Below are 22,413 nucleotides of genomic sequence, written 5' to 3'. Positions count from 1 at the left end.
CATGCCACCCCCAACCAATCCCCCTCCGCCACAGTTCTCTGTTGAGTACCTCTTAAATCAGTGCTGCTGTTATGCAGATGGTCGGGTCGGCAGTTTACTGATGACAAAGCCACGCGTTTAGAGAGCTCTCCATCAATCAGTGCGTACGGGGGTGGGACGGATGGGGGGGGGGTGGTGGGTGTGTGTGTGTGGGGGGGGGTGGTTACAGAGAGTGGGTGATGGAAACTCTTTCCCTCCTCACAGTGAAAGACACAAACGGTGAGTCTTCCGACGGTTCGCCACAATCGACCGCCCCCCTGCTCACACCCACCCGCTGCTGTGTGTGCCACGCAGACAACTGACTCTTCATCTTCCTCGGTCTTCATCATCCTCAGGCTCACTCACCGCTGGAGGTGAATAATCTGACACGAATGTGTCAACAGTGTGGGTGGACTGGCACAGGCACAGGCAGTCTGTGGTTTAAACTGGGAAACTGACACAGGCACAGACAGTCTGTGGTTTATACAGTGAAACTGACACAGGCACAGACAGTCTGTGGTTCATTCTGTGAAACTGAAACAGGCACAGACAGCCTGTGGTTTATACAGAGAAACTGAAACAGGCACAGACGGTGTGTGGTTTATACTGTGAAACTGACAGCCACAGACAGCCTGTGGTTTGTACTGTGAAACTGTTGGGGCACTGACACAGGCACAGACAAAAAAAAAAAAAAAGAACATTTTGAAACTTCCATCTTTATAGCTACACGGGCAGAATACTACATTCACACACACACACACACTCACACACACACACATACACACACACAAACACACAAACATAAACACACCCCTTGGGCTTTTTTTATTCCATAAAACAGATTGGCTATTGAATTATTTGGCGTTTAGTCTATTAAAAACCTTTAATGGCATCCTGTTCCGTAATTGATCCAATTAGCAGGCTCAGCCAATCGCGTTGCCAAGATGTGCAATCAGCCAATCAATAAACGGGGATTTATAGCAGCTCTGAAACTCTGCAGGAACACAGTCAAATGCGGACAGCTTTGCCAAGGTGGTAACAGCTATCATTTTAAATAGATGAACTGTCAAATTGATAACTTCCTGATACTTTCCGCAGTGCTCTCAAAGCTCTCTCTCTCCCTCTCTCGCGCGGTAATGTTTCACGTTAATGTCAACGACGGGCACATTTGGAAACCCGATAAAAGACTCTGAAGAACAATCCTGGCCAAGTAGTATTTCCTGGTTAGCATTGATCCAAAAAGGTTTTTTGAAAAATGAGAGTGTATCACCGAAAGATGAAGTGCTGATGACTGCAATAAGTAAGAGGAACTGCAGAGGGGACGGGGGACGGGGGGGGGGGGGGGGGGGGGGGGGGGTGGCGGGGGGATTTCTCCCTGGGCTGCGTATTTGGCCAACAGACAGCCCCCCCCACCCCCCCCCACCCCGTGGAAACAGAGGGCTGCTGTAAGCTTGGGAACACACCACCGGAAGGGAGACACCTGCATTAAATGGTGGCAAACGACATTCAGTCCGGCGATGTCAGATTCAGCTGTGGTTATTTAATGCAGAGCACAGGCCTGACTGCTCTTCATCAGTCTATGTCATACCCCCCCCCCCAACCCCCCCAACCCAGCGTATACAGTGGTACCCAGTACCTACTTAAAGAGATGAAACCCATTCATTGCTGCTTTCAGGTGTGTAGGTGTATGAATGCATATATATGTATACACATATATTGCTCATTTCCTGCGAATGGAAATTTGTTTGCTCAAGTGCACTCACAGGAAGGGGGATGTAGCTCAGTGGTAGAGCGCATGCTTTGCATGTATGAGGTCCAGGGTTCGATCCCCTGCATCTCCAGTGCTGCTTTTCTCTAATGCAGTGGAACAGCCTCTCTGTAAAAATTAGGAGCATCATAAGGGAACATTTACCTTTAGCTCTTCTCTGATAGCGCAGCTGCTACAGTATCCATTCTGATGAAGACCTTACTGATACGTTCATATCATAAGCGACGCTATAATCAAAGAACAAAAACTGCAAATATCTCCCACGCTTTATGTGCAAAACTCAGTGTCCAAATTTGCCAATTTATCTACTTTAATCCTTCTGGATAGATTTTCCACCATTGTGTTAGAATTTCTTTCTTTTTTTTATTCATAAAGGCTTTTTTTTTGCTTGTGAAGCAGTCTATACCCACTGTACCAATATATACTGAATTCATTAACCATTAATTTTAAAATGAGCGGGACCTACAACAAAACAGGTGATAACTATGTACTGCTTTGACCATTTGTTCATTGCTGCTCGTGGGTGTTTATGTATATATTTTTTCACTGCCGGTGAGTGGACTGTGGGGGATGTAGCTCAGTGGTAGAGCGCATGCTTCGCATGTATGAGGTCCTGGGTTCAATCCCCAGCATCTCCAACAGCTTTAATTTTGCCCCTCACCCATGATAGGGATATCATTCAGCCGTAAGGCTTCCTGCTTTACCTCTATCACCGCCTCTACTGTCTGGAAATCCGTAAAATAATCACTTTACTTTAAGGCAGGAGTGTCTGTCCAGTCTTATCTGAAAGGGGCTGGTGTGGGTGCAGTGCAAACACCTGTTTCTACTTACCAATTAGTTGAATCAGGCGTTGTAGTGCTGGGCAGACAGACAGACAGACAGACAGACAGGCAGGCAGACAGGCAGACACACAGACAGACAGACAGACAAGCAGGCAGGCAGACAGACAGGCAGGCAGGCAGGCAGGCAGACAGACAGACAGGCAGGCAGGCATGAAGGCAGGCAGGCAGGCAGACAGACAGACAGACAGACAGACAGACAGACAGGGCGACACAGGCAGGGTGACAGGCAAGCAGACAGACAGACAGACAGGCAGGCAGGCAGACAGACAGACAGACAGGCAAGCAGACAGACAGACAGGCAGGCAAGGTGACAGGCAAGCAGACAGACAGACAGACAGACAGACAGACAGGCAGGCAGGCAGGCAGACAGACAGACAGACAGACAGACAGGCAGGCAGGCAGGCAGGCAGGCAGGCAGACAGACAGACAGACAGACAGACAGGCAGGCAGGCAGGCAGGCAGGCAGGCAGACAGGCAGGGTGACAGACAGACAGACAGGCAAGCTGACAGACAGACAGACAGACAGACAGACAGACAGGCAGGCAGGCAAGCAGACAGACAGACAGACAGAGAGACAGGCAGGCAGGCAGGCAGACAGAGGGAAGAAGAGAAGAGACAGATTTCAGTGCTGCACTGTGGTAAACTTGTGAAGGAAAGTAATGCAGTTCAGAGTGTGTGAGAGCAAGCTGTGAGTGTGGGCATGTGCAGTTGTGCGTTCCTGAAGTGCTTATTAAAGGGAATGACAGTCATTTCTATAACCACTATCTGCCCAACTGAGCACTCAATCTCCCACACTCACTATGGGTATGTGTTCCAACCACTTATTTTTTTTACCCTTTCTTTGTCTCCTTTCCTAGTACGGAAGGCCAAATGGGTCAAAAAACATGTGAAATTGACATCTGGAATCACACACTGTCAGTGCCGGTTCATTCCATTAACTCTTTTTTTTTGACTCGTTTGGCCTTCCGTGAGGTAAAAAATAAAAAATAAAAAAGCTGTTGGAATGTACCCTATTTCTATGAGTGTAAGGACTCAATCTCCCATAACCACCACTATCTGGGAACTCAATATCCCATTAACCACTCCCCAACTCAATCTGCCAACTTTAATGGCTCTGTTCCAAGCTGTATACGTGCGTTCTGTGTTGTAAGAACATGCTTGCAGGTACACTTACAAGACTACACTTATTGAGCGTAAGAACACACTGGAAAAGCTGTTCAATTTGAAACGTACTTGTGCTTTGACTTCGCCACTACTGACCCCTTACCTTAGCAAAAAACACATCAGCACTCCGAACAATTCGTAAATAAAACATACTTACACAAAATCCTCCTGCCTTCTGTCGTCCATTTTCTTGGCTGAGTAAAAAAATTCTTTGTTACACTTCTGCCATGCACTATGCGCTCTAGAAAGAGCACAAGCATACAGTTTGGAACGCAGCCGATGTCCCAGAAAACACCTGCAACCATGATGAATACACGCTGTATCAAAGGAAAAGTGGTGAAGAAGATGAACTGAATGACCTGTCATTATTTATCACGTCCAACTGGGGGTGTGGGACAGTCAGTCTGGTTTATGATTGCCGCCCCTCCAAATCTCATTCCACGCCCTCCTGTGCTGCCCCAACACAGCTGGCTGCTGATGCTGTTGTTGTTATAACTGGCACACTGGGGAGCGTGTTTTCGCAAGTGTGGGGTCGTTCCAGGATGAAGCTGCTCTCACAGTTTTGTGAGGTGATCGATATTCCGTGGGGTTCATTCTTCTCCTCCGTGGCAACATTTCTGTGAAAATCAGGATGTGAAACACAAAATATCAAATCAAAATGCAAACATGTCTGTCAGAGTCAACGCTGTGTGATTATAAGATGCTGAGTGAATATGTGCTTCCTTCTTCCTGCGATGTCTTTGCAGTGTGTGAGTGGCAATCACATTTATTTCATACATTTTACTTGTTATTATAAACTTGTTACAGTGTAAGATCACAAATATGTGGTTAGAATGTTAATGCTTAACTGAACATTCTAATGCTGATGTCACAATCACTGCTGGTGACTGAACGCAATGGCGTACTAGAACGCTGACTTGGAAAGCATTACATGCTTTTATGGGAGAAAGAGCATCTTAAAATATAACACATGCAACACAGATGTTATGACATAACTAGATTGTCATTTCCTGATATTCTTTCATCCGTTCCTTTATCTAAACTGCAGATTTCCGGTTAGAGACACAGGAGTTTCCCGTTAATCTGAACGTCCGCTGAGACAGTGCCGCACTCGGCCAGCTGAAGATTAATTATCGCAATCAGTGAACTCGCTCGGTTTTGTAAAATTGGAACGCTTTCCACGTCAACGGAACAGGAGACGGAACTTCCCCGTGCTGACCGGATCGAGGTGGCCGTCCGGTCGCGATCGGTATTCACCGAGCGTCTCCACGCACGACGAGCTCGTACGAAGATGAATAATACGGACGCGGAAATCCGCTGCACAGAAATAAAACAAAAAAAAAAACAAAAAACAAAAAAAATCACGAAGCTGTAACAAACAGACTGCCACGCCTTCAGCGCGGTCCTGCGGGGGGAAATATTAACGCAGGTCTGCGGTTAAAGCGCGGGGGCGTTCATCACCAAGCGCCTCTGCGATAAAGCAGCGAAAGAGATGATGAAAGACGTATAAAACCGATTATTAAAAAAAATAAAAATACGGGTGCAAGGTCGAAGACGAGTTTCCGTCTGGAAAAAAAAAAAAAAAGCAGCGAGGTTGGGCAGAGAAGTGAGTTATCCGCACGCTAATGCACGCGTTGGGTATGCGCACGGCACAGACCGCAGATCCCCCGCTTTAATCTCGGATAAAAGTGCGTGCCTTCAGCGGAGTCCACGGAACGGATGGAAGAGCGGAGGGCGCCTCCGTCGCGTAGCGAGTCTCTCCTTCCGCCCGCCCGCCCGCCTCGGAACTTTCGCAACAACAAAAGAAAACGACCTTTGACCTTGGCCTGGTCTCTGAGGACGCCGCCAGCGAAGTTCTGAGGCCTTGAGACGAACGAACGCGCAGCCCCGTGATGGGGGGGAGTCAGCTTCGGCTGTGTTTTTTTTTTTTTGTTTTTTTTGTTCTTTGTTTTTGTTTTCCGCGTCTTCGCTCGACGCTCCTCCGGCGCGGCGCGTAGGAAGCGCTCGGATTCCGGTGTGCGGGGGAAAAAAAAAAAAGCGCGAGAACAAACTCCCCCTTTCTGTCCGTCGGCGTGGTTCGAAGCGGGACCCTCTGATGTGCGATGAATCCGCTTTTTTTTGCCAAACAGTCTTCTGTATTTCCCGAGAATATTTTTACGGGGGGGTGCCGACACACCGACACGCCGAGCTGGAGAGGAGACGTGCGCCACGTGGCCAAAAGTATGCGGACACCTGACGTCCAACATCTCATCCAAGACTGTGGGCATTAATTTGGAGTTGGTCCACCCTTTTGCTGCTATAGCAACCTCTACTCTTTCTGGGAAGGCTTTATACTAGATGTTGGAGCATTGCTGCAGGGATTTGCTTCCATTCAGCCAGAAGAGCATTAGTGAGGTCGGGCACTGATTGGGCGATTAGGCCTGGCTCGCAGTTGGCTTAGCAACTCATCAAGGTCAGGGACGGGGTTGAGGTCAGGTTCTGCGTTCGCGCGCTCACGTAGGGCGCGTTTCGGGCCTTCCCGGCTCGCTCGGAGTCCTCCAAACCCCCCCCCGACGGGTCCCGAGGGCCGAGGGGGTTCGAGCGGAGAGACGGGCCGATGGCTCGGCTCTCGAAAATGACACCTCTCCGTTATCAGCGACGGCCGGGCGCGGGAACGCCTGCGAGCGGCGGTGTCGTTTCTCAGACGCGGCGGTGGAGACGCGGCGGTGGAGACTAACGCGCCCCAGCGCCGTGCCTCGGTGACGCGCCTTGGCAACGCGCCCCAGTGACGCGGGCGTGTCGGAAGTTGAGAGGCGCACGCCTGTCCCTACGGTACATTTGGGGCTGAGACCAGAGGCTGAGCGTGCTGATTGGTTCAGCACAGAGCCGCACACCTGCACTCAGAGACTGGTGCATTAATGAGGACATTTGTACTGGAGCAGCTAAGGAACACACACACACATATGCACCTATGCCTGTACACACACACACACACGCACACACACACACACACATAAACACACATGCACATACATACACACAAATACAACACAAACACACACAACATACAGACAGGCATGTACGCAGAAACAGACAACAAGACCAAAAACATACACTACACACACAGACACACACACATGCAAATACAGGAACACACACACACACACACACACACACACACGTCCAACTTTATTTTGCCGTGTGTAGTTCGTATTCTTGTTTTCTACATGCTTTTCTGGCTCCTAGCACCTCCAGCACTGCTTTTACAGTTAACAGATTATTGACTCATTTTTCTCAACTTGTAAACAGCAATTTCACTTAATAGTTTTCTCCATCGAAAAGCACAGCTTTAAAAAAGTCACTTTTATGGTTTCAAGAAACCCTCCACATTATTATTTTTGTACTGAATCTGTTATTTTGGAAGATGTATTGATGAATTGCATTCGGCTCATTTCGTTAAGAAACACCTGCCACCTGCAGCTGTCTGTGGTTCCAGCTGAAGTCCTTAATGGGACATCTGTTTTGGAACGCTATTCAGTGACCCTCTCCATTAGCCAAATTGGGCAATTTATTGGCTCTCCAAACAACGTTTTTTTTTCACCAGAGTAGACTTCCTGTTGAAGACGCTCTGCACTGTAGATTTCCCACACACCATTTATCACCTTTATCAGAGAAGAAGAAGAAGAAGAATGGGGTGACTCTTGGTGTAGCCTGTAGAGCACTAGCCGCATGCAGATTGCGAATCACGAAGTCGGCGGTTCGAATCCAACGGCGCGACCTTTTTGCACGTCTCTCCCTCTCTTCCCCGTTCTTCCTGTCTCTCTCCACCATCCTATCCAATGAAGCTGAAAAGCCCATAAAAATATATTTTAAAAAAAATAATAATAATCTATCCAAGAGTACTATGGATGTGACTTGGGGTCTGTTTCTCAAAGCAGTGTTACTGACTTGGGCGGAATAACTTCAGTGAGGAAAACCCGGAACCTTCTCAAACCTGGAACGTGGACTGAGGTGGACAAGAGCCGTCCCGGGTTTTACTGCGGGCAGCGGACTCAGCGAGCCTTCGTCATGATACAGGCCTCCTCTTCCTCGGGAGAGGAAGTCGGGCCGACGGCACGCGGGGAAGCCGATAGCCGAGCGGTAGCGGGCTACGCTAAAACGAATGGGAGTCGATGGGAGGGCGCTGGCGTGTAGTGAACCAACACCGCGGGCGAATCTGAGGCCTGAGGGCTGCTGCAGGCACAAAAGGACGACCCCCCCTTTCCTCGAACAGCAGGGCTCACCCCCCCGAACAGCCCTCGGCCAATCGGCTTTGTTTCAGAGCTCCCCGGAGTTCCACGGGTTCGGTTCCGCAGTGCCCCCAGGGTACTCGACTGGCATTTCGAGTGTGCGAGTCCAGAGGGGTGGTTGGGCTGGGGGGGTGGGGGCGTTGGGGGCATATGGCTGGGAAGGGGGCAGTAGGGGTGCAGTGATGCTAATGGAATCTGACACTGGGACACTGGGCAATGGGGGGGTGGCATTTGGGTGACTGGGCCTTCAGCACACACACACACACACACACACATACATGCCCACACATACTCATACACCCACAGAGATACGTATGCACTATACACACACTCACAGACGCACAGAGAAATACACACACACACACACCGACATAGGCACATGCACACACACGCAGACAAAAAATACACATACACACAGGTACACACATCCTGTCTCACACTTACACACACTCTTCGATCACCCACTCAAAGATGCGCTTCTCCATGCTTAATGTTAGCCCCCTAATCCTAATTCTGAGCAGCGTAATCCATCCAAAATCACGTTAAAAAAAAAACAAATCCGCCACACCAATGATAAAGTCATTTCTTCCATTTAATTGCAAAATGCCTGAGTCTTCACTTTTTTTCCCCTCCTTTTAAATTCATTGGTTTCAGGAAACATTAAACAAAAACAACAAGCAAAGCATTATCCTTTTGTTACAACTCACACCCCCTCTCCTGACCCGCCCCCTGCCCCGCCCCCCCCCACCACCCCCCGCCTCCACCTCATGCCCCGCCCACTTCCGTGGCTCTTCCATCACGGTATCATGTGACCTCGCCCCGCCGCGTAATCAGACAAACTGAAATCACATTCATCTCTCGAATTGACCGACCTGAAACAGGAACTTAGCCCCTGTCCTCGTGCCGACCAGCAATGGCGTTTTTTTTTTTTTCTTTTTTGGCGAGGTCAGCTTACCTGTGCACACACCGAGGACTGAAGACGGGCCGGCTCCATCTCAGGGGGACTGAAAAAAGGATCCTTTCAGCTGAAAAGGCAAACCGGAAAATGGATTAAGGAATATATCTCTCCCTGCCCCCAATCAATTCTGCTGCCTTTTTTGCCTGTTTAAGGGGATTTTGTTGGTGGAGAATGGAGAGTGGGGAATTACAGCCTCTATTCTGGCATGTAGTTTCACATTCATAACCAGGCCCCATTTACACACCGAACAGCCAGTATTTAAAATACTTAGCCCTGAGTTAGGTGACCTCCCTCTGCGCTAATACACTAATATTCCACAGGAGTTTAATACAACACACACACACACACACACACACACACACACACATACACACACACACACACACACACACACACACACACACACACACACACACACACCTACACATACACCTACACACACACACACACACACACACACACACACACACACACCTACACATACACCTACACATACACATGCACACACACACACACACACATACACACACAGACATACACACTCACACCTACACATACACATTCACACACACACACACACACATACACACACACACACATGCACACTCACATTTTTCACATGCACACATACACACACACACACACAGACACACACACACACAGACACACACATACACACAGGCGCGCACACACACACACACACACACACACACACAGACACACACATACACACAGGCGCACACATACACATACACATACACAAACACACACACCTACACACACACACACACACACAGACACACACATACACACAGGCGCGCACACACACACACACATACACACAGACACACACACACACAGACACACACATACACACAGGCGCGCACACACACACACACGCACCCGCATTGTGTACCAGTGTGGCCACAACCAGAAGCGTCTTTTTTTCTTTTAGGTTTATATTTTAACACATTTTCCTGCATATTTTTTTTCTTCATGACAGTCACAGACAATATTTATAACAGTTATGATATTTAATATGTAATACATACGAAATAATATAACAGCATTAGCCTTATCCATGTTAGGTAACCACTCTAATATGGGTCTATATTTTAAACTGATAATTACACCAACAAAGGTACAATAAATACAAGGTAAAATAAATTAGTAAAGACAATTAAAAAAAACTGCAGGAAAACTCAAACAAAGTACAGGCACTTTCCTCAAAAATCACATGTCTTATAAAACTCATTTTTAACCTGCGTAAAGGGAGCAACTGTGGCTCCTTACTGTAGAAAATGCCCCCCTCTTCCCACCACCTACCCACACACACACACACGCACACACACACACGGATGCTCGGGCAAGCACATGCACGCAACTGCGGTTGGCATGGCGGGTTGTCAGTGGCGACCGTCCACGAATTGAGGCACAGCCTGGATTGACCCCCCCCCCCCCACCTCCGCTCGGTCCGGTTCCACCAGATAAATCAGAGGGCAGTTATTACCCCCACCTGCCAAACAATAAAAACCCCCCAAATGGAAATGATTGTCCTGCCGGGGCAGACTCCTTTTAAAGACCATAACTTCGTAAATTACCTTTCTGTAAAAAGAAAATAAAATAATAAAAAAATGTTAAAAAAAACAAAAAAAAAAACAGATTCGAGTAAACATTGTTAGCTGAAAAGCCTGGCAGTTTCTGTTTTTGGGGAACGGTAAACGGGAAGCCCTGGCTCACCCTTCTTCTCGAGCTCTGAGATTTTGGGAATAATGAGATTTTATTTTTATTTTTATTTTTTTTTAAAGAGAACAAAAGGTGAGCAGCATCGTGGATAGCTGAGAGAACGACAACTCGCTTTGCTTTCCGAGAGGCTCGGTTCTTTTTGGCCCGGGCCGGGACACTGACCTCAATTCCACAGTGTGACAGTTAGGCCCGACACAAGAGGACAGAAGTCTGCCTGCCTGTATCCTGTGTAGAAACACAGTGTCTGAAGTGCGGGACAATGGGACGGGTTATGGCACATGGTGATTAATAGGTTCTATTAAAACGTTGAGTGTGCAGCCAAGCTAATCTTTTTTAAGCCTCCTTACTTACTTCTGAATGGTTTTCTTTTTCCTCTCAGTAAAAAAAAAAAAAAGGCTGGTGCTTTTGAGTAGAATTCACGTCAACGGGCTGTTACATAACTGTGTCACAAAAAAAATTGCAATTAAATAAAAGAAAAAATTATGAGAAAAAGGAAATTTCACTTCACCTCTTTGCAGGTAATTGCTCTTTTTTAATGCAATATTTTCTTTTTTTTAAACCACTTATTGTTATATCATATTTAATCTTTAGAAGGTTTTCTTTTTTCCCCTGATGTTGTTTCCTGAGCTGTAATGTATGGCTCTTCATACCTGCACAGGTAGAACACGTCTGGACACACCTGGTGGTGAGGAGGCGGGGTCAAGGACGGGAAGTCACCGCCCACCTCCACCAGTCATTAGCCTCCCGCCCCCCCTTTCGACAAAATGGAGGACGGAAGTAATTAGCTCACGTATATTTCATTGGTTAGCAAATTCTTCCAGTAAAAAACACAATTTCTTTTAAAGGTTCCAAAAAATCAGTCAAAAAAGTCAAAAAATTCCAAAAGAGACTGAACACGGCAAGACATCTCAGCAACCATGCACAGGAAAAGTCATGTGACCTGAAGAGGCCACAGCTGATTGGCGGAGGATGGTGGGACGTGCGAGGGACGGGGACGGGGGGGGGGGGGGATGGTATTCCACTCCCCTGGTATTCCGGTTCACTTCAGGACGCTACCCCCTAGTGGCACCATCTGGATCCCCCCCCCCCCCATGCGCGTTTGCCCCCCTGGTGTGTGTTTGCACCCCATACCCCATGAGGCACTGCAATGAAAAAGTAATGGCACTGACTGGGACTTTGAACCACACGTTTCTGGAAGGGAGCGGGGCAGGGCGGGCGGGGGGGGGGGGGGGGGGGGGGGGCAGGCAGGGGGGCGGATGAGTTCCAGGGGATAAAATTAGCACAAGCGAGTCCCAGCGAGAGATCGATGGAGATTTCTGTGACTGCTCAAATCCTTTGAAGCCTCCTCCCCCACCCCCCACCCCCACCCTCCCCCTTACCCCAAATATTTTTGGGCTCAAAGCTGGATGATGTCTCGATTAAAAATCTGCAGTGAAAGCTGTACACCCCTCAGATGCATTTTGGGAAGTCTTGTTTGTAGACCCCCCTCCAGCGTTTTTCGCGATTAAGGCGCTTGCAATGCCTCATGGGTAATATAAGATAGAGTCATCGCTGTGTTCTGCTGTCACAGACGCTTCTGTGTGTGTGTGTGCGTGTGTGAGAGAGAGAGAGAGAGCGAGAATGTTTGTGTGTGTGTGACAGAGAGAGAGAGCGAGAGAGAGTGTGTATTTGTATGTGTGTGTTTGCGTGTGTGTGTGTGTGTGTGCATGAGTGTATGTTTGTGCACGCATTTTTTTTCCCGGTTCACAAACCATGCAAATAAAAGAAATCTAGTATGACTAATGGATTTAAATATTCCCTCATATAATAAAAGAATCATGTGACCTATTCTTGGCACCAGTGCATGCATGTGAAAATGAACTGTGTAATGCTGTATGTACAGTATGTGCATTATAACTGATAACTGATGTGCAGTATAACTCATTTGTTATACTTTTCTTTTTTTACAGCTTAAATGTCTAGATAATCCTAAGAAAGCTGGGAGATGAAGAAAGGAAATCATTTCCTTGGGCAAACAGAGCTAAACCAAGCAGCTCTCTGACGGGTGGAACAGCTAGTATACATACACGTATTGGGGAGGGTGTAGCCGATGTATTTTTATTTTTATTTTTTTTGCTGCATTGTTGCAACGCACTTTAAAGAGTACATTTTCGAGAAACAATTACATTGTAAAAATAAACTGCAAAACTAAAAAAAAAATGAACCTGCAGGCCCAAAAAACATATAATAAGGATATGGGAAGAGCTCTCTCAGCTCTATAAGTGAAAAAGGTATAATAATATGCACACAGGACAGCCTGCTAACAACCCAGCAAAAGAAGAGTATTTAACCCTTTGCCTTGTAAGGTGGCACAATATGTTCTTAGAATGTTGTGAGAACTGAACATTCTAATGCTGATGTCACAGTCGTTACTGGTGACTGAAAGCAGTGGAGTTCTAGAGCACTGACTTGGAATTCAAAAAAATAATCTTTTTTTTATTTTTTTTAAATAAATAAATAAAAAAAACTCTTCAAATGGGTTGAAAGGTGCACAGAGGCAAGATCAAAGACTGTTATAATGCCATTATTTATCCATCAGTGCTGCTGAGGATTGTAAAAAATGATTAAATAAAGCATTTAAATTCTCGTACATTTATTCACCCAGTCCAGAACACAGTTACTGTGCTCCGGAGAAGCAGGCCAGCGGTGCTGGAAAAGGGTGCGTGCCGCAGTCACTGGTTTAAAAATAGCTAGAGGTCAGTCTTCAAAATTTCTCCCGTAATTGAGAAATGAAAAATGACGTAACTCAAAGCGCTTGACAAGGTTGGACTGAAGCTCCCGTGCTTTACCTTAATTGAAAAGGAATTGCGGTAGGCTCAAAGTGTCGCCAAGTGCGCATTCATTACCTGGGAGATGAATGGCTCTGTGCCTTATGAAGCGCTTTAGGTGAAGAAGAAGAAGAAGAAGAAGATGAAGAATAAGAGCGCTTTCAACACCGAACCATAAACAAGCCTCAGCAGACTCCGCGGCCCCTCCCTAATCAAGTGAGCGTTTGTCAATTAAAACGTGCAACACAACATTCGATGAAGTGTCAGACCCGGGAATGTTGAGTTTTCCGAGAAGTTTTCTGCTAGCAGGAAAAGCAGCGGTCAGCTCAGGGGAACATTCCGACCTTGTTAGGCGCTCTTAGCCCCCCCCCCCCCCCCCCCCCCCCCCCCAACCCATCGAGCAAGTCGGCAGAAATCGGTGTGTTTGTTTGAAAGATGATTGGTTGTTGACCTTCAGTAGTAGAGCCTGAGGGGGTTGGGGGGGGGGGGAGATGGGGGGGAGGGGGGGAGGGGTTAATGGGGGTAAAGGCAGGAGCTCCAGTCTGTCAGATGCAATTACAGAGCCGCGTCACTCAAACAGCGATTTACAAGTTATGCAAATTAAAACGAGAGTCCTAACTCTGAGAGAGGACATCCTGTCATTAAACAGAATGAAGAAGAAAAAACTTACAAAGCAAAAGTAGCAAAACTGTCACCAAGCGAACAGAAAGTTTTACCTGGTGATTCCTTCCTCATGTATTTATTTAGCCATTTCTTCATTTTTTCATCTGCTAAAGGAATGTGATTGGTCCCTCTCCCCAAGGGGAAGAGGAATTGATGTGTAGGCAGTTTGGGGAGAGCTGCCTGGGGGGGGACAAGAGTACAGCTGAGGGCCTGCTAGTTCATCAAAGGAGTTGGTGGGGGGGGGGGGGGGGGGGGGGTAAGGGGGGGTATGCAAGAACCTGGAACATTCTGGTCCCCAATCTGCGTATGGCTGTTCACGGTGTTTTCCTGAGTTTGATCTGTACGAACAGCATCTGGTTCACTGCATCTGGTGACCTTTCGTATGCGTTTTTACGTGCGTCGATAATTTGAAAGGCTGGGGAAAAACCTAGCTGCTATTTTTGCTCAATGCGATTAAGACCGTTACCCTGATTATGAAAATCTGTTTACATAAGCATTGCTATGATCACACCCTTAATTGGGTTATGATCCGATTATTGCTGTGCATGGATGTAAACACAATCTTTTTCCTCTTCTGTCCTCAACTGTTTCCCTCCCTTCTTCTCCTCCTTTCACTGTTCCTCTCATTCCTCTCTTCCTTACCGTAGCCATCCATCCTGACCTTATCGGAGGGGCTTCCCGCACACCTAAAGCACCCGTCTACCTGGCCGGACCCAGCAGGATTAAACATTTACACACACAGGGCATCTGGCACATCCTCAGATTTGCGAACCTGTCTTACGGCGGACGATGACAAACACGCGGACGAATTAGAACGTTCTTAACCGAACATTCTAATGCTGATGTGACAATCGCAACCAACCACTACAGCGAAAGCAGAGCAGAGTTCTAGAACACTGACTGAGAATTTTGAAAATAAAATAAAATAAAATCGCGCATTCGACAGAAAACCCGGCCCTTCGAAGGGTTAACAAAAACCCAACATTCATCCATGTATTGACTGATTGCCTAATTAACTAAATAACTTTGATAATGAGCCTCCCAGCTCTGAATTAATGGGCGAGCGGGTGTTCATCGCCAATGAACTGCGGGAATCTTCTGAATGACAAACCGAGAGATGGAGGGAGGGAGGGAGGAAGAAAAGAAAGAAACAGCAGAGGCCACGATGAAAGGGAGCGCAGTGTAATAATGAAAATGGACTCGTTATTCATGTGGAAGCAGAAAAGCATTTGTGAAAATGTTGTTGATCAATGTTCACTTTCTCCCTCTCCCTCTCTCTTTCTTTCTCTCAATTTCTCTCTCTCTTTTCCTCTCTCTCTCTCTCTCTCTCTCACAGGAGCCCTGTGATTGGTTGAGAAGGAGCTCACTCTGCAGCAATCTTCCGAGCTCCACGGCGTCCGCGTTCTATTTGCCTTTTTTAATAAATTCATTTATTTTACAAACGTTTGGGGGTTTTTTTTTCCATGTTTTATGTTGCAACTCACCAGGTGTGGACTGCAACACACACACACACACACTCTTTTTCTCAATCTCTCTCTCAGTCTCACTCTCTCTCTCTCTCTCTCTCTCACTCTCTCTCTCTCTTCCTCCTGCTCTACAGGTTTCATCACTCCACCCTTCCTCACTGGTCTTGCAGTAATGACCCCCCCCCCCCCCCGCCCTCCCGCCCCGCTCTGTGCGCCCTTCATTCAATTTCGCCCTCATTTCGTCGCTGTCAATCACTGCCCTCACCTCACCTCACCGGACCCTGCTTATCAGGCCTGGAGGACGTCCCACCGGGGGGGGGAGGGGGCAGTCGTTTAATCCAAATTTGGGAAAATTGAAAAAGCACCCCCAAAAGAATGCTATGCGGAAAGAGCCGGTTCACCCTGCCGCACAGTTACAATTTCACGGTCCGTTGTTTTACTTTTTCATTTTACATTACTGAGCGCTACCGTTTTAAAATGTGTTCCATTAATTTCTGTTCCACCATCCAGGTTGACGTACACAGACCTGACTCCATTTTATTCCTCCGTGTGGCTGGGTGTTTACCGAAGTCCTTCCAGCTGACAAAGGTGTGACAGCCTGGTGTCCATTTTGAATCCGTACCTTTCTGCCCATTTCCCTCCTCACTATGGCTGACTCAGTGTCACGCTCAGCTTCACAATATCTACCCGTCCTCAGCAACAAAACGCATACACACTACACACACACACACACACGCTATACACACACACACACACACACACTGCAATACAGACACACACACATACACACGCTACACACACACACACACACACACTGCAATACAGACACATACACACACACAGACACACGCACACACAATATACACGCACACACGCACACACACACACACACACACTATACACACAGACACACACACACACTATACACACAGAAACACACACACACACTGGGGTATAAGGCCAGTAGTGGGGGGGCTGTACTGGTTCTCACAGAGTTATCTGTGTGTGGGCACACTGCATACATACACTCTCTCTCACACACACAGACACACATGCTACACATACACACACACACACACACACACAGGGGTATAAGGCCAGTAGCGGGGGGGGGGGGGCTGTACTGGTTCTCACAGCGCTATCTGTGTGTGGGCACACTGCATACATACACTCTCTCTCACACACACAGACACACATGCCACACACACACTCTCTCACACACACACACAGGGGTATAAGGCCAGCAGTGGGGGGGCTGTACTGGTTCTCACAGCGCTATCTGTGTGTGGGCACACTGCATACACACACTCTCTCACACACACACAGGGGTATAAGGCCAGCAGTGGGGGGGCTGTACTGGTTCTCACAGCGCTATCTGTGTGTGGGCACACTGCATACACACACTCTCTCTCACACACACAGACACACACACACACACACAGGGGTATAAGGCCAGTAGTGGGGGGGCTGTACTGGTTCTCACAGCGCTATCTGTGTGTGGGCACACTGCATACACACACCCTCTCTCACACACACACACACACACACGCACACACACACACACACACAGGGGGGGGCTGTACTGGTTCTCACAGCGCTATCTGTGTGTGGGCACACTGTTTTGTATGCATTACGCCTGACGCAGATTCCTCAACGGCCCGCTTTAAAAACGCTGAGCAGCTTCTCGACTTGCATTTTCGCCGCCCTCCAAGGTAAGACGCCACGGCCGTTAAAGGAGAAACTCAAACTCGTTCTGAGAAACCTCATTTCAGATCCCAGAGAACCGCTGGTTATTTTTGCAAGGCAGACAAGACCAGGGACATGTCCTTGGCATTTCCTAACGTGTAAAATAATGTAAAATAAAGTACATTTCACAACAACAACAACAAGAACAAAAAAAAACACCACACACACTGTGAAGCTGATGTACTCCTCTGCTCGGACCAAAACAGGCCGATATCAAACTTAAGCCTGGATTTCCTGGTCCAAACAGGCCGATGTCAAACTTCAGCCTGGATTTCCTGGTCCAAACAGGCCAATGTCAAACTTCAGCCTGGATTTCCTGGTCCAAACAGGCCGATGTCAAACTTCAGCCTGGATTTCCTGGTCCAAACAGGCCGATGTCAAACATAAGTCTGGATTTCCTGGTCCAAACAGGCCAATGTCAAACTTAAGTCTGGATTTCCTGGTTCAAACAGGCCGATATCAAACTTAAGTCTGGATTTCCTGGTCCAAACAGGCCAATGTCAAACTTCAGCCTGGATTTCCTGGTCCAAACAGGCCGATCTCAAACTTCAGCCTGGATTTCCTGGTCCAAACAGGCCGATGTCAAACATAAGTCTGGATTTCCTGGTCCAAACAGGCCAATGTCAAACTTAAGTCTGGATTTCCTGGTCCAAACAGGCCGATGTCAAACTTAAGCCTGGATTTCCTGGTCCAAACAGGCCGATGTCAAACTTAAGCCTGGATTTCCTGGTCCAAACAGGCCGATGTCAAACTTAAGCCTGGATTTCCTGGTTCGGCGCTGCAGAACGGACCACAGCACCACCTCATTAATCGAGCCTGGGGTGCGTCAGACGAACTCAACAGGACACAACGGCGCCTCCCGATTTCGGAAAGCAATTAAATAGGAACGCTCGCGGGAATACCTTCGCGCTGATGGAGGACGAGCAGAGGCCAGCCGTACAGAGGTGGGCATCACAACAACCAGGCTGCCGCTCCACGCCGCGTCATGCGCTCCAGTAATTGCGTGAGGTGCGGTGGAAACGGACAGGTGACCTCACCGGCGTCAGCGGGACGCTTCTTCACACCGCCGGGCTGGTAATTACCGCCATTCCCCCCCTCTCCCCCCCGCCCCACCCCCATCCCCCCCGCCCCCCCCGGCTCGGAGGGCCCGGCGAGCGCGTTGTGGTGTTGATGTTTTTATTTGTTATTTCCGGGAGGGAGGCGGGCGCGCTGCGCGAAAGAGCGTCGCCGTGGAAATACCACAGCCTGCGTCACGCACCACTTCAGCCCCGCGGCGCCGACTGTTCAGCCGGCTATTTGTGTCCGGCTGCGGCCCACTCCATCCCTCTCTCTCTCTCTCTCTCTTTCTCTCTGCTCTCTCTCTCTCTCTGTTTTCACTCCTTTGCTCTCCATCCATCGCTATGTACCACCACCCTCACCTTACTGTAATCTCTCTCTTTGTTTCTCTTTCTCTCTTCCTCTCTCTCTATCTCTCTCTCTTTTCCCTCCTTCTCTCCATCCATCGCTATGTACCACCACCCTCACCTTACTGTAATCTCTCTCTTTGTTTCTCTTTCTCTCTCTCTCGCTCTCTCTACCCCTCTCTCAGTTCCCTCCTTCTCTCCATCCATTGCTATGTATCACCACCCTCACCTTACTGTAATCTCTCTCTTTGTTTCTCTTTTTCTCTTCCTCTCTCTTTTCCCTCCTTCTCTCCATCCATTGCTATGTATCACCACCCTCACCTTACTGTAATCTCTCTCTTTGTTTCTCTTTCTCTCTTCCTGCCTCTTCTCATTCTCGCCTCTTTCTCTACTATGAGCTCCCAGTCTTCCTCTCCTTTATTCTGTCCCTTTTTATCTACTTTTATCCATCTTCCCCATTTTTTCTACCACTCTTTCTCTCGCCCTCGCTTTCTCTTGCTATCACTCCATCTCGGCTCGTTTCTATCTCTTCATCTCTCTCTCTGATGCTCTGTCTGTCTCTCTTTATCATCTCTCCTCATATCTCTCTCTCTGTTGTGCTCTATCTCTCTCTCTCTCTCTCTCTCTGTCATTTCATCTATTTGTTAAGATGTCTTGCATATTTTGACTTTTAACAGCAAAGGCTGTGTCAATAAAGGATTGATTAAAGGTCAAAAAAATGTATTTTTGTTTTCCTTTCTCTCTCTCTCTCTCTCTCTCTCTCTCTCTCTCTCACTCACTCCATGGCCTCCTGCAGATTGTAAACTCCCTGTGGACTCACCTCCTCCGCTCCCTCTGTGACCCCCAGATTCTCTCCGTCGGTGATGAGATCGGCTCAGGGGCCCCCGTATGGGGACTGCTTATGGGGCCCGCTGGGTACCTGACTCACAGTGTGCTTTCAGCCACTGTTTGGGGGGTGGGGGGGGGGGGGGGGCATGGGTTTAAGCAGACTCAGCTCATACAGGGGGAGGGGGACCGAGGTCACAGCCACCCCCCCACCCCTCCCTTGACACAGAGGATATTAACACTACAGATGCCCAACAAATCCCTTTCGTTTGACAGATTGTAGACTACTTCCCTTTCCCTCCACCTTTCTCTCTATCTTTATCCCCGCATCCCTACAATGAAACTACATTCTTTTTTTCCTTTCCTTTTCACATTCTCTCTCTCTCTCTCTCTTTCTCTGTCTTTACCTTAAACATCAACTCCCTCTTCTTCAATTTTTTTTTCTCATCAGTCTGCTGGCTAGCTCCTCTTCCATCTTTCTCTTGCAATCCCAGCCATCTCTCCGCTAGCTCTCCATCTCTCCATCTCTCCCTCTTTGTGTGTGCGGTTGTTCATTTATCAGAGGGGATTGATTAGGGGATACATGGGGGGGGGGGGCTTATGGTGGGGGTTCTGGCCCGGTATGTTTAATCGTGTTCAGAAGCTGTGTCAGCAGTCAGCAAGCAAGCCCCTGTCAGGCCTTCGCTGAGCGATGGCTAATTGCAAGGACCGCAATTCCCATGAGCCTCCAGACAGGAAGTGGATGGCATGTTCCTTACTCAACTTTCTGTGGCATCCTGTCAGCACAGCTGAAGATACAATTTTGTACAATCAATGTTATTTATTACACTAATCAATATTTATTATCCACATTAGATATCATACCACAACCGATTACGCTCACAGGTTTAGCCATTTTGTCCAAAGCAACGTACAAAGTTCTGGCAATTGGTAACTGCAAGTACAAGAGCAGAGGAGACAGCAAAGGCCCACCTCCACAATCTTACAATAATTAAAAAAGCTAAAATCAAAGAGATGAGTCCAATTCCAATTAATAAAAGTGACGACAGGACAGCAATATCATGCTCCAATGTCCGATGAATTAATCAATACCTGCAAATATGCTGTAAATTAAAAAATAAAAAATAAAAAATCCATTTTTAGCTGAGTGTTGAAGGAAGACTCAGCAGAATAATGTCCAGTACTGTGCTGGCGCCCCATTGGCAGAGACAGAGCTGTCCGATTGAGGCATTGTTCCTTCCCAAAGCTCGTCAGCAACAATTCTGTCATGGTCGAGAGATGATTTCATTATTTTATTTTTTTACTCGGCCAACCACCTCCTGCAATTACTCCCTGGCTACTGCACTGCCTACTGATAAAAAAAGAAGGAAAAAAAAGAAAAAAATCACTCCACATCCTCACTCGTTCATGTCAGTGGTCTCCTGCATCCCTCGCTCTCTTTGTCTTTCCCCTGTTCTTTCGCTTCCTCGCGGCCAAAATGCAATAGCAAAATGCTGAACGCTCAAGTTCGAGTCCAAGTTCAAATCGCAGTTGAATGTTTTACAAGTACAGCATACGGTACCTGGGTAATGTTTTACGCTACGGGAAAACCACGCTTCCCCTTCTGCCAAAGTAAAGAGAGAAAGAGAGAGAGAGGGAGGGAGAGAGAGAGAGAGAGAGATTGGGAGAGAAAGGAAGAGATGGTGATGGGAGCGAGGGAAAGGGGAGAGTGGGATGGGAGGTGAGCAAGGTAAATAGAGTCCAAGCGAGAGGGATGAGACATGGAGAGAGAAAGAGAAAGTGAGATGGGGACAGGGAGAGAGACGGGGAAAGAGAAAAAGAGAGGAGCGCAATGGATGAGAGTGAGAGAGAGAGAGAGAGATTGCACTGCTATGATCTAAATTTCCCACAATCCCCCGGGGTTGTACCCAGTCTGTGTTTGTGCTCTGTGTGCCCTCCTGTTAAACTTCCCTCTGAGAGACTCCAGCTGCAGTGCTGCGCAGAGCTGATTTATTCTCGCTGTGGCACAGAGGGGAAGGTCAGTGTTTATGAGCGATATCGGATTATTGGCCCAGTATGGGTACCCAGCTCTCTCTCTCTCTCTCTCTCTCTCTCTCTCTCTCTGTCTCTCTGCTGGTCTGGAAGGCAGGGTGGGTGTGAGCTGTGAACAGGAAACACTTTCCCCCTGCAGACATTTATAAATGTGGAGCCACGCCCACACATGTACACTGGCGAACACATACCCATACACACACACGCATACCCATACACACACACATGCACGCACACGTACACACACACACACGCATATGCACACACACACACACACATACACACACACGCACACGCATATGCACACACACACACACACGCACACACACACACACACGCATACCCATACATACACGCATATGCGCACGCACACGCACACACACAGACAGACACACATACCCATACACACACACGCGTATGCACACACATACACGTATGCACACACACACGCGTATGCGCACGCACACACACACACACACAGACAGACACACACATACACACACGCACAAACACATATACACACACAAACAGCTACATACACACACACACACGCATATGCGCACGGACACACACACACATACAGACAGACACACATACGCACATACACACACACGCACAAACACATATACACACACAGACAGCTATATACACACACACACGCAGACACACACACAAACATGTATATACACACATAAATACATACACACA

The 22,413-nt window shown here is 47.9% G+C and overlaps 2 non-coding genes across 2 annotated transcripts; both read left to right on the top strand.

Annotated features, from left to right (window-relative positions):
* Positions 1 to 1,787: 1,787 nt before the first annotated feature.
* Positions 1,788 to 1,859, top strand: trnaa-ugc. Its single transcript has one exon. It is a non-coding gene; the product is annotated as a tRNA-Ala (tRNA).
* A 493-nt stretch (positions 1,860 to 2,352) lies between these two features.
* Positions 2,353 to 2,424, top strand: trnaa-cgc. Its single transcript has one exon. It is a non-coding gene; the product is annotated as a tRNA-Ala (tRNA).
* The last annotated feature ends 19,989 nt before the right edge of the window (positions 2,425 to 22,413 follow it).

The sequence above is a fragment of the Anguilla anguilla genome, chromosome 1 (genome assembly GCF_013347855.1).
Source record: "Anguilla anguilla isolate fAngAng1 chromosome 1, fAngAng1.pri, whole genome shotgun sequence".
Classification (NCBI taxonomy): Eukaryota; Metazoa; Chordata; class Actinopteri; order Anguilliformes; family Anguillidae; genus Anguilla; species Anguilla anguilla.
This window is presented reverse-complemented; position numbering and strand designations above follow the sequence as displayed.